At 45.7% G+C, this 12,697-nt stretch overlaps 1 protein-coding gene across 1 annotated transcript in view; it reads left to right on the top strand.

Annotated features, from left to right (window-relative positions):
* The first annotated feature begins 12,143 nt into the window (after positions 1 to 12,143).
* The window catches only part of Mapk4 (mitogen-activated protein kinase 4), a 119,114-nt gene continuing 118,560 nt past the window's right edge, over positions 12,144 to 12,697 (top strand). Inside the window, exon 1 of the mRNA XM_070029144.1 lies at positions 12,144 to 12,293. The gene's annotated coding sequence lies outside the window, so the exon portion shown is untranslated. The remainder of the gene's footprint in view (positions 12,294 to 12,697) is intronic.

Below are 12,697 nucleotides of genomic sequence, written 5' to 3'. Positions count from 1 at the left end.
GTCAGATGCTCCCAGCTAGATGCTGGTGGCTCGTGCCTATAATCTGAGCTATTCAGGGGGCTGAGATTTGAGGATCATAGTTTGAAGTCAGCCTGGCAGACAAATCTCAGAGACTCTTATCTCCAGTTGACCAGCCAAAAGCCAGAAGTGGAGGTGTGACTGAAGGGGTAGAGTGCCAGCAGTGAGTTAAAACACTCATCAAGAGTGATAGCACTTGAGTTCAAAACCCAATATGAACACACACACACACACACACACACACACACACACACACACACACACACATCAGGTGCTCTAGCATGGATGCTTTTAGATATTCCTGGTGGCCAATACTTGCAGAAACCGAGATAGGCCACCTTCTATGTAATCCTATTTCCTAGCCCAGAGACCCTATCAAGCACAGAAATGGGATTCGAGTTTCTAAGCAAGACTAATGAAAACCATTTCTTCCCTTAGATCTAATGCCCATACACCGTGACTTTAATCCTCTGGATGGACATCAGCTCAGCCTGTTTCTCCTGACATGTCTCCCCTTCTCCGGGGTGCTCCGATGATGCCTGACATGGGCTGATCCATCTTGTGGCTCTCACATTCTTTCTCATCCCTGTTTCCTGCCTCATTCATATCTTCCTCTGCAGTCCATAGCGTGTCTTCCTTTATGTAGAAAAATGAAAGAGAAAAGACGAAGGAATCTTTTTTCTTCACTGTCATTTTCTGTGCGTCATTTCGAACACCTTGTGGAATTAATTTTGCAGTATCTTTCACGGATACTTGTTTTCTGCAAGAAATATTAAATTGTGCCAGGCTCTTAGAAGACCTGGGAGGCTGATCTATGTTAGAATCAATGCCATCTCCCCTCTTTCCTGCCTGAAACTAAATAGCATGGAGGTCTTTGATAATAAAAATACAGGGAGGGCAGGAAGCGGCCTCCTGTTTGGCATGACAGTATCTAGGAAACCGGTTATCAGGGGCTTGATATTGGCAGGATAAAATCTGACCATCCATCTCTTACCTGGAGAGGTTAGATGGTGATAAGGGTGTCTCTTCTCTTCTCCTCCCCAACACTGTTGAGGTATGAGGAATTCTAAGGCTAAATATTCCACTGTCCCCTACCAGATGGATGGTAGCTGTTTAGGGTCTCTGAGAGTTCAGAAAAAGAGATATTGGATTTATTGAACAGTCTGAGAGATTGCATTGCATGGGATAGATAGTCTATACCTTAAATTCTCCAGTCCTGTGAATGTTGTGTGTTGTAATATGACATTCAGGGAGAAGTGGAGGGCTGCTCATGTGTACATTCCTCTGAGATTCTGAGTGCACTTGCTGGCTCAGAACAGAGCTCCTTGGTGAGAGATTCATTGTGCTCACTCCCATCGTGATAGCAGTTCTACTGGGTCATATTCTTCTCTCGCAGAATGCCAGTTCACATTTACTAGGGTGCCAACTGATTGCTCATATCTATGAGACCTCGTTGAATTCCATAATATGGGGAGGCTCATACTTGTAATCCTAGCTGCTCAGGAGGCTGAGATCTGGGAATCAGGGTTCAAAGCCAGCCTGGGTAGAAAAGTCTCTGAGACTCTTTATGTCCAATTAAGCAGCAAAAAGCAGGAACTAAAGATGGTGGCTCCACTTGAGCAAAAAAGGCCTGAATCATTACAAATCATAGGTGGAGGGTGGGTCTATTATCAAAACATGGCAAGATGGGTGGTATTATTATTATTTCTTATAACAGCATTTATTGAATTGAAGTTTTCTCATGTTATCTTTTTGTTTTTTCTGTTGTACATAGCTTTATTTGGGAGTTCTTGTAAGGACTATAATAAAAACGTAACTATTTTTAAAGTGCTAAGCATTTAGTTCCTATTACTAAAGTATACAAAATTGTGTGCATGTGTGCCTGTTGCAGTCCTAGGTCTTGAACTCAGACCCTGGGTACTGTCCCCGAGCTTTTATGATCAAGGCTAGTGCTCTACCACTTGAGCCAATGCTTTACTTCCAGCTTTTTGGTGATTAATTGAAGGTAATAGTCTCATGGACTTTCCTGCCCTGGCTAGCTTCAAACTTGGATCCTCAAACCTTAATTACATGATTAGCTAGGATTACAGGTATGAGCCACTGGCACTCAGCCATACAGGATTTTAAATAAGTACATCTAGTCTCTTTAGGGCCAATAATTCCAAAGATTGGAATGATAGTTTAGGGCTTCTTTTTAAGTGATTCATGATCACAATGAGCTGCCAAGGATGGGTCGTCTGATAAAAACCAAACCAAACCTGGAGATGTAGTCTAGTCTTACCTAAAACACAGAGACAATAGGTATGAGTTTTCAGGATTTCCATTAGTCAATCATGCCCTTTAATTACATGTCTATCATTTGAAGAATCTACAGTTTCTTAACATCTCTCAGAGGAGAAGGTAGATGCAGGCAACCTCTTTCTATCTCCTTTCTGTCTGGTAACTTAGCATCTGAAAGGAGAAGGGGTTGGGAGGCCAGCTTGCTGCTGAGTCTGCCCTTTAAATATTTATTATTTTGAATTTTCCTGTTGCCTCTTCTGTCTATCCTACCTCGGAAAGGCCATGATTCGCAGCAGCTGTCTTCTGTAATTCATATTATATTTTAGCAGTTTTGTTGTTGCTTGATGTTTACAGTGTTGCCGGCATGGCTGTACTATAAATAAAGCAGCAATTATCAGTCTTCTGCCTAAATTTTTGTCAGTATCTCTTATCTTAAGTAGATTCCTAGAAATGAAAAAAATCTAGGTCCAAGCTCAATAACATTGAACTCACTGGATTGAATGGTACATACTCCACCAAAACTTCACCCTGGGTTGTTGCATATACTCCATCAAAACTTATTGAAGGAATGGTCTTTATTTGATACATACATGTCCTTTTGTCTTAAATCTAGAGAAATCTAGCTTTTGCCCATTCATCACTCTAACATGTTTATTTGCAGAAAAATGAGTAGATCATGATGTGAAAGTGAAATAAGCCAGGCTCAGAAAGACTCAAAGCATTGCATGCTCCCTTAACTATGTGGAATCACTAACAGGGAAGAAGAAGCAGATCAGGAAAAGGGAGGAGGGGAGACTTAAAAAATAGGCAATGTATTTTGTTCAATCAATACACACTAATAAACAAGGGAAAAGTCCAGAGTAGTTGCTTTTTTGTTTTGTTTTGTTTTTGGTGCAGATACTGGGGCTTGAACTCAGGGCCTACACTTTTACCACATTCATTACTAGGTAGCTAGGATTATAGGCATGAGCCATTGCTACCTTACTTCCAAAATGGTTCTTATAGTTGACCTCTTACTTGAAAAACTCCTTACATGATTTTGTGTCTCACCTCACATGACTTCTCTATAGCAAACTTGATTTGTGAAGGTTGGGATCTAACAAATCAGTGATGTTTTAACAGGACAAGGATTGATGGTGGGCTGTGGAGAATGGTCTTACATAGGTAACTGGTAATTTTAGATTTCTTTCTCACCTCTTATGTTTGACTTGCTTCCAGGAAAGGTCAGCCAACACACACAGAGACATAGATTCCCTTCCTGCCATACTATTTGACAGTTCAAAGCAATACCAGCCCTAGGTCCAGTTACCTTGGCCTGCCTCACTGGAGGCTGCCTGGACTCCAGTATTCCCTCCAAAAGGAACCATTCTGTCTTCTGTGATGACTTCTCACAAAATCTTTCCAGAGTTCCAAATGCTTTCTACTGTGAGCGATTTACCTGTGTTTTTTTTTATTTTTATTTTTATCAGCCTGGAGGATAAAACTCTGGGCCTTTGGGATAATAGGCAAATGCTCTACCACTGAGCTCTGTCCCCTGTCCTTAGGTTGTTTTTTGCTGGTTTGTTTGGATTTTGGAGACAGGCCTTGCCATATAGTCCAGGCTAACCTTGAACTTGTGATCCTTCTACTCAACTTCCTGAGTAGTAGGATTCCAGGCAGGCACTGTCACACCCAGCTGGAGATGTTTGTCTTAAATGAACCTTACCTGGAAAACATTACATAGAACAGAGACTTTGACTTCTGCTCTTTGGTCTTTCCTGCTCTTCATGGGAACTGAGCAACTCCAGGACTCCTTGATGCCTGAGGTCCCCAAGGTAGTTCTAAAGACAAAGATGTCTCTGTTGCTGCTGTCATCAGGAGTCTGGTCAACTCTAGAGAAGCGGGAGTGAGGGGAAAGAGGGCCCAGAGGTGGAATGAGAGCAAGTAGGCCAGCCATTACTGGGATTAAGCTCAGCTGCCTCCCTCATCTTACTTGAGCCTCTACTGCAGAGCCATGTGAGCTGCTTCATCTCAGGATGGCCTGTGTCTAGGAAAAAGATGAGACAATTTGCCTGCTGGCTCCCAGAACCCATTGGTCAAAACTTCACTCAAGATGCCCTGTACATCTGGTCCATTCCATGCTAGCTAGGGTGCCATTGATTCTCAAGGCATGCCCCACTTCTGGGCCACAGGTGAGCCACCTGGGCAGGTAGTGGGAGGAGTGTGAAGTATGAATAGGAGGTGCTTTGGGGATATTGAGTGAAGACTTGATGCAGCCAACCAGAATAAGGTAAGGTTCCAGGACCTGAGGAGTGGCAAAGATGTCTCATATAGTAGGTGCACACTTCCATTGAGCAGATGAGAAAAACTGTCATTCAGAGAGGAGAAATGTCTTGGCCAGTGTTACCCAGACAGTTTGTGGCAGATCATTGACACTTGGTCCTGTGCTCTTCCATCATACCAAACTGTCAGCGCATGCAGGTTTTGCCTCTCTTCCTACTAAAAATTCATAAAAACATCATCAAGGCCCCAACCCTTCTTAATGCAATTTCCCAAGTGTCCTATGCACCAACTTCATCCATCACAGACAATGTGCACATTGTAACTGTTACATTTAACATTATTTTTCTTACCATCCAGGTTCCTCTGGAGTTAGGGAACGCAGTTCAGCATTGTCTCTATCAGCCATACCTGCCCAGAGCAGGCAGAGTTTTTCTTCTGCTTCGCCAGAATTGCATAGTAGCAGTCCTTAGTTAATAAGATGTCTGGGCTAATGTAAACCAAGACTGAGGCCCACAAGTGCTTTAGAGCAGCCTATGTCTTCTCATATTGTAAACTGCCTCACAACCCGTTCTGGAATCCAGAGTATAAATCAGGCACAACAATAATAATCACAAATGGATTCTCTTCCCCAAAACAAAACCAAATGCGGGGATAAGTATTAACCATTCATCAAGAAGTCTCATTAGTAGTTGTACAGAGAAATACAGTCATTAGTCATCCTGTTTTAGCCATTGGAGCTTTCTGGGAATTGGTAATTCTGTGCAATTGTTTCCTGATCTAGGTTCCATTTGGATATGACACCTCAGTAATTGATACTTTCTTGGAGAATTTGACCATGATCAAATTGTATGAATTGACATAGAGCAAATAACACACACTTAGGTGTTGTATAAAAACCAACAAATGAGAGATGCATGTCACTAATGGATTTCCCAAATCCTTGCTTTTCTGGGCCACATATTTCCAGTCTGAGACAGTTTTTATGCAGCCCTGGGTCTATGTGTGATCTTCCCCAATCAGGGCATATTCCTGAAAGCTTTTAGGATGTTGCATTCTTGAGTTAGTTGAGTAAAATATGTGTTCTGTTCTTTGATAGTTGACTGATTGCTTTTGTGAGGTAACTGGAATTCATTATGCTTTCACTACAGAATCGTGTTATTTATATTAAAGGAGTTTAAGACACATTTGTATTTAATCTACTCAGCTACAGAGTTTTTTTTTTTCTTCCTCATCAAAGTTACTCACACAAGCTGGACTAATTGTGAGAAATGCCATCATGAGTAAGTTCTTGACACCTAGACAGACACTGGCTTGTGCAATGGGGTCATAGAAACTACATTTTATTTCTGACTATATAGCTATTTTAAGATAATGGTCTTCATAGAGCCAGCAGCAACTGCTTTTCAATTTTTGAAACAAAAATGATTTCAACAGGTCAGGAAAAAACTCTTCCATGGCCTGGCATGTTTCTTAGTTCATATAAACAACTAAACCATGTTGTGCTCACATGTGATGACAGTGGCCTACATTCCATCTGGCTTTGGGAGTGAGAAGCTGGAGACAGTATCCCATTACACATATATTGTGTATTTACAGAGATGGTGACTGATCATCTTCTATATGTGCACAACCTACACTCATATGTAGAGTTGCTGGGCTTTCTACCATAATGGTAACTGTGGGGGCAGAAAGAAGAAGCAGGTCAGGAAGAGAACAAAGAGATCATGTTCAAAAAGTGACACAACTTTGTCCAATGGGTTATAGCCATTGGGATGTAAATACAGAGCACAATTCTAAGCATATAGCAGTCAATAATTGATTGATGAGGACAGGCATTGCATTGTCTTGAAGGCCCTTGAATGCCAGAGAACACAGTAGCTGAACACAGAGTTTAGGAATGAAGAACAATAATTTTTGCTTAATGAAGGCTTTTGGAATTGAAGGATAAAGTTCATGGACCATTCTAGGGCTGGTTGTCTAATTAGGTACTGCTGAAAAGAAGATGTGAACAATTGATTTGTAGGTCCTTTTGGGTATGGGTTCCTCGACACAACTCAGCCTTTTAAAAAGTATGAGCCACTGTTGGTGATGAGGAGAAAAACACAAACTAAGTACCCAAATTAGGAGAAAAACTCAAATGTATTCAAATAACAGTGGGTGGTTTGTATGAGAGGAACAGAATGGTTTGCTAGGTCAAGGGATGAATAAAACTCACTTGGGGAAATGAAATGAAGTGTGATAGAAGAGTCAGATCTCAGTAAGTTCAAGTTTCTATACAGAGCTGATGAAGGGAGGAAGTAGAGTAAGGAATTGGAAACATTTTTTAGATCATGACCCATAATTAATAAAATTGAGTTTTGTACACTCCCCCACATCCAACCCCCCAAATAGACACACATATCTGATATATAAATGTCATACTCTTATTATAATGTACTCTGATATTTTCCATTCTGTTCCATTTCATTATTCCAAGAGTGCTGGCATAATCTGTCTCACTTATTACACAGCCCATAATGAGTTATGATATGTGATTTGAAAAAACCCCCACAGGATTGGATAAATAAGGATCCAGGGTAGGGAATAGTTGGCTTTCAGGAAAGGTCTTATCTATCACAGACTGACAATGTAGAATGCTGGGATGGCTCAAGCCAGGTAAGAAACTCCTAGGGAATTAGCAGGCAAAGAAATCTCCCTCTACCCATGATAACAATCAGATCTGTCCCCCAAATACTAGATGCCTGTCACCTCAGTTGACCTGCTTTGACACCTGTAAGATAGTGAGCACTTGGGGACCACAAGAAAGAAAAGAGGACTGCTGATTGATGTCACTAAATAATGCTAATGACAAAGGATTCTTAAAAAAAAACTGAGTGTTTAGTTATACAAATACAGTATTTACAAAGATCTTCTAGTACTTTTCATTACTCTAGTATTTTATTTTCATGTCTTACTGTTTTGTTTTAGTCGCTAAAACAAAGATAATGAGTGGTGATGGTAAGCCTATCTTGTTCCTGCATTTGGTGGAAATGGCTTTGGTACATTTGTATACTGTTTGTTGTGTTGTTTTGAGTAGGTACTGTTTATTTTTCCCTGGAAATCCAGTAAGGCCAGACACAAACCAGAAGAGTTGTGGGAGACAAATGAACAAAAGATAATTCAAGAAGGAAGGAGTAAAGAATTATGTTGAATGCTGTATAGGTCAAGTGATAGAAAATCTGAAAATTAACCATAAGATTTAGAAGCATGGAAGTCACCTTGACAAGAGCAATATCCATAGGAGGGGTTAATGAGACTGAGTTTTTGTTTTGTCTTCCTTCCTTCCTTCCTTCCTTCCTTCCTTCCTTCCTTCCTCCTTTCCACCCTTCCTTCTTCCCTCCTTCCTTCCTTCCTTTCTCTCTCTCTATCTCTCTGTCTCTGTCTCTGTCTCTCTTTCTTTCCTTTTTTTTTTTGTGCTGGTCTTGGGGCTTGAATTCAAGACCTGGGCACTGTCCCTGAGCTTCTTTTGCTTAGGGCTAGTACTCCCACTTGAGCCACAATGCCACTTCTGGCTTTTTCTGAGTAGCTTATTGGAGATAAGAGGCTCACAGACTTTCCTGCCAGGCTGACTTTGAACTCTGATCCTCAGATCTCAGCCTCCTGAGTATCAAAGATTACAGGTGTGAGCCACTAGCAACAGGCACCTCCCTACCCCTTTTTTTGTAAAGGGGGAAAGACAGTTGGAAAGTACCTGGAGCAGATGGCACCCAAGAGCATTTTGTTTTGGTCTAGGTTCATTTTTTTCAAGGTGAGAGACACAAAACCATTTTTGAAAGCTACCCATAATGACCCTGTAGTGAGGAAAAACTAATGGTCAGAGAGAAGGGGGAACATTTGTAAAGTCATCTCTTAGAGAGATGGGATGAGATGTTGTCTGTAATGGAGGATGACTTCAGATAGAGCAGGACAGTAACTATGTACGTGTGCATGTGCGTGTGTGTGTGTGTGTGTGTAGTTTTGGTGTTGAGGATCAAATCCAGGGCGTCCTGTGTGTTAAGCATGCATTCTACCACCAAGCTACCTCCACAGTCCTAACCAGGGACAATACACAGTAAGAGAAAGGAAGGCAGAATATGACACATCGGGACAGACATTGGTAAACAGAAGACATAGAAGATTTCCTAAGCAACTTTAGTAAACTTGCATGAGCTTGTTGCTTCCTTCCCCAAGGGCTACACCTGTATCTTAGATATCATCACTCTGTGAGTGAACAAAGGGATTTCTAGAGCAGCCTGAAGTGACAAGGAGGAGAGAGTCATCTCTAATTTCTACACCTTAGGCCCTCGGCTATCAGAATACCTGAAGAGGGAAGAGAAAGAGAGGAGAGAGAGAGAGAGAGAGAGAGAGAGAGAGAGAGAGAGAGAGAGAGAGAGAGAGAGAGACAGAGACAGAGACAGAGACAGAGACAGAGACAGAGACAGAGACAGAGACAGAGACAGAGACAGAGACAGAGACAGAGACAGAGAGAATAGGGAGAGAGGAAAAAAGGAAGTGAGGAAGAGGAGAGGAGAAAAGAAGAGAGGAGACTCAGTTACTGTGAGGTAGGGGCCAGACTGCTTCCACAAGGGCACAAACCATGGGAGGAACAAGGGCACACGGGCTTGTTTCTATGCTCCTGCTGAGAAACTCCATCATCTAGAAGTCAAGGTCTAGTCAGTTTCTCAAATATGACTAGTCTTCTGGCTTGGAAGAGAGGCTACATGTGGCATTACAGGCCTTCAATGATGCCACTTTCTCCTTGGATTGGAAGAGGGTGAGTGTGTGTGGGAAGAGCGTTTAACAAACCAGTTGCTTCCCCTCTACCATGGAGACCCAGGTGACAACCAAGTGTCACAAGAGATGAATTTAGCAGGTCTGGTCTTTTCCTGGCTCCACCTCCCCCGAGGCTACCACAGACAATGGCACCCTGGCCCAGCCAGGCAGGTGGAGTACAGCCTGTAGTGTCTGTCCAGTCCGAGTGGAAAATGTTGGCACATTGTTTTCCTCCAGAAAAAAAAAGAAGTCCTAACACAAAATGACCTGTCTACCTTCCTGAGTTCTGAGTTCAGTGCAGATAGTTACTAGTGCCCGAGCCCTACCCCAGTCAGCTATTGCTTTAGGAGAGCCCCTTGGGGAGTAAAAACAGAAGTGTGTGTGTGTGTGTGTGTGTGTGTGTGTGTTAGCTTTTTAGCTCAAGGCTGGTGCTCTACCATTTGAGCCACACCTATATTTCTAGCTATTTTTTTGATTATTAAAGAGTCTCATGAACTTTCTTTCCCAGGCTAGCTTTGAACTGTGAGTCTCAGATCTCAGCCTCACAAGTAGCTAGGATTACAATTATGAGCCACTGGTGCTCAGCTAGTAACTTGTTTCTTGAAAGCAGGACTCCATGTGGCCAGCCAGATGGAGGCTCCTGATAGTTCTTACTCGTTCCCCTGGCATTGTGTGGTAATGGAATCTGATATTAAAATGCATATTTCATAGTTTCTTATCCACAGTTTGGAGGAGGGCCATTCTCTATGCATGAGCCATTCACTCCAGCTCACCAGAAGGAGAAAATTACATTTCCCCAATTGCCAAATGGAAGGGATGGATTAGGTCACATGAACAAGCACATTGCTTCCAAGTGCAGTTTCCCAACTCCAGGTTCTGAGCTGAAATACGTTGAAGGGAGACTGCGCTTTCCTGGTGTTGTCCTAGGTCAGCTTCTTCTTTTAGAGTCACCAGACCATCATCTGACACAGTAGGCCTATTGGGGGTGGCAGGGAGGGCATTTATCTTTCTGTCTTTTGGGGGATAAAACGAGCATCTTGGGACCTCTCATTCTTCCTTCCAGAAGGAGATGTTATAAAAATGAATAAATCAACATAGAACATGTCATATTTATGCCTACTGGCTGAATTGATAATACTTATTTGTAATGAAAATTAAGCAAGCAAAATGCTAAAATGTTCTCTCTGGGGAACATACAGTGGACCGTCTTAACATGTAAACACACTGGCTCATTGTACACTCCATCCTTATTTCTACCTGTTCAGGTGATAGCTGCTGTCTCCTCTGTGTGTGTGTGTGTGTGTGTGTGTGTGTGTGTGTGTGTGTGTGTATGTGTGTGTGTGTGTGCTGGTGTATGAACTCAAGGCCCCACACTCTCCCTTGCTCTACTCTTTGAGCCACAGCTCCACTTTGATGGTTAACTGGAGATATGAGTTTTAAGGACTTTTCTTTACCTGGTCTGGCTTTAAACTGCGATCCTTAGATCTCTCAGCCTCCCAAGCAGCTAGGCTGACAGGTGTCAGCCAGAGGCACCTGGCTTGCTGTCTGTAATTTAGCACAGAATCCTAACACACCTGCACAGAGCTACTTAATAACAATGATATCTAACAATAATTACAGCTACCATCTACCTCCAACATAAGAACTTCATCTCTGCTGACTATGTACTACAATTTGCCAATGTGATCCCACATTTTTTAAGTTTTATTTTTTTACTTGCTTTTCCCATATTATAACCAGCAGTTATATAATTCTCAGATTAACTCTTCCAACAGTTGTTGAGCATCTATCTATTCAACCCATGAACTTGTAGTAGACTCTGGTGGAGGATGAAGGATGAAGCGGAAAGAACCACAGAACACAGCAGATCTTCCTGACGGCTTTGGCTGGGAGGGGAGAGAGGGCTTCTGGGCAGCTAAAGCCACTAGTGACCTCATTACAGATAATTTAGGTTATCACATTTTTCTCTGCCTAGGAAAGCAGCTCCCCAGCCATTCCGAGGCGGTGCGCGCGTTCCGCGATGCACCTACTCGGTGCCAGCCTCTTGGGGCTTGCTGGGTGGCATCACAAACCCCGGTCATCACCGAAGTTCTGGGTCTGGTAGTTTCTCCCGTTCTTGTTCTCTGACTCCTGAAGTCGGGCTTCCATTCTGTCACTTTCATTTCAGCCGTGCGAAGGAGCAGGAATTTATAGCCCGGTTTCCGGCCCTGAAACCCAGGCCACCCCCGCCCCGCCGTCGGCGGTGCGCCCACGTGCGCCCCGCGCCCCTCCCGACCCTCTGTGGGGTCCCAACTCGCACCTGCGTGGGTCTCCATGGGACTGGGGCCGTCGGACTCCCGCCGGCCCCGTCTCCCTTCTCCCCTGTCCCCCACCACGGCCCCCACCGCCGTACCGGTTAACCTGATCGTGAAGTCGGGTTTGGGCAGGGGGTTCAAGAGGACCCCACTTCCCGCCCCCTCATCTCCCTCCCTTCCCCAGCACGGGGAGGACAGGCTTTTACGGTGGCAGAGGACCCCGGGAGTGTCCCCCAGGCGGGAAGGCCCGGCTGTCCTGGAACGGGGCCGCCCAGGTGAGGCTGCCTCCGGGAGGCTGGCTGCACGAAGGCCGGTGAACGCGGCGCGCGCCCGGCCCCGGAGCGGCTGCGGAGGGCGGAGCGGAGCGCGCGCGGGAGGCCCCCGCCCGGGCCGCCCAGGGCCCGGCTCCCCGCGCCGCCGCCGCCGCAGGTGGGGGGCCCGGCGGGCCGGGGGCGGGGCCGGGCTCGGGGCGGAGCCGCGGTGGCAGTCCGAGCCCGAGCGGGACCCGCGAGCCGGGGACTGTCGGGGCGCCCGCGGGAGCTGGCCGCGCGCTGGGGCTGGGACCCGCCTGGCCGAGCGCGCCGGCGCCGCGGCTGCAGACAAAGGCGCCGCTCGCGCCCGGGCCGCCGCGCTCGGGGCTCCATCTCGGTAAGTGGCTCCGGGTCCTGCGACCCCCGGAGTCCCGCGGGCTCCGGGCAAAGCGGGGAGCAAGGAGGGGCTGCTTCTCCCTCACGCCGTCCCCCCCCCACCCCCGCCTCTCCGGACTCGAACCTACCCCCCAGCCGGGGCCGGCGAGCGCCGGGGCGGGAGGCTGCCTCCAGCGGGACCCGCCGCCCTGGGCTCCGCGCCCCGCGCGCGCGGGCGCCGTCCGGGGGTCGCCGGCTCGCCGCGGGAGGCGGCCGCGGGGCTCCCTGGGGGGCGTGAACCGGGCGCCGCGGGGCGACCCTGGGAGCAGCCTGCACCTTTGGGGTCACGGCAGGGGGGTCGCTTTGTGAGTTCAGATTCGGACCTCGGTTGTAGGATCGGTCTCCCCACACACACCTTTCTTTCCT

Source organism: Dipodomys merriami, unplaced genomic scaffold, assembly GCF_024711535.1.
Source record: "Dipodomys merriami isolate MVZ:Mamm:240054 unplaced genomic scaffold, mDipMer1.0.p SCAF_2, whole genome shotgun sequence".
NCBI classification, from domain to species: Eukaryota; Metazoa; Chordata; class Mammalia; order Rodentia; family Heteromyidae; genus Dipodomys; species Dipodomys merriami.
The sequence above is the reverse complement of the archived record's forward strand: the minus strand, read 5'-3'. Positions and strand labels throughout refer to the sequence as shown.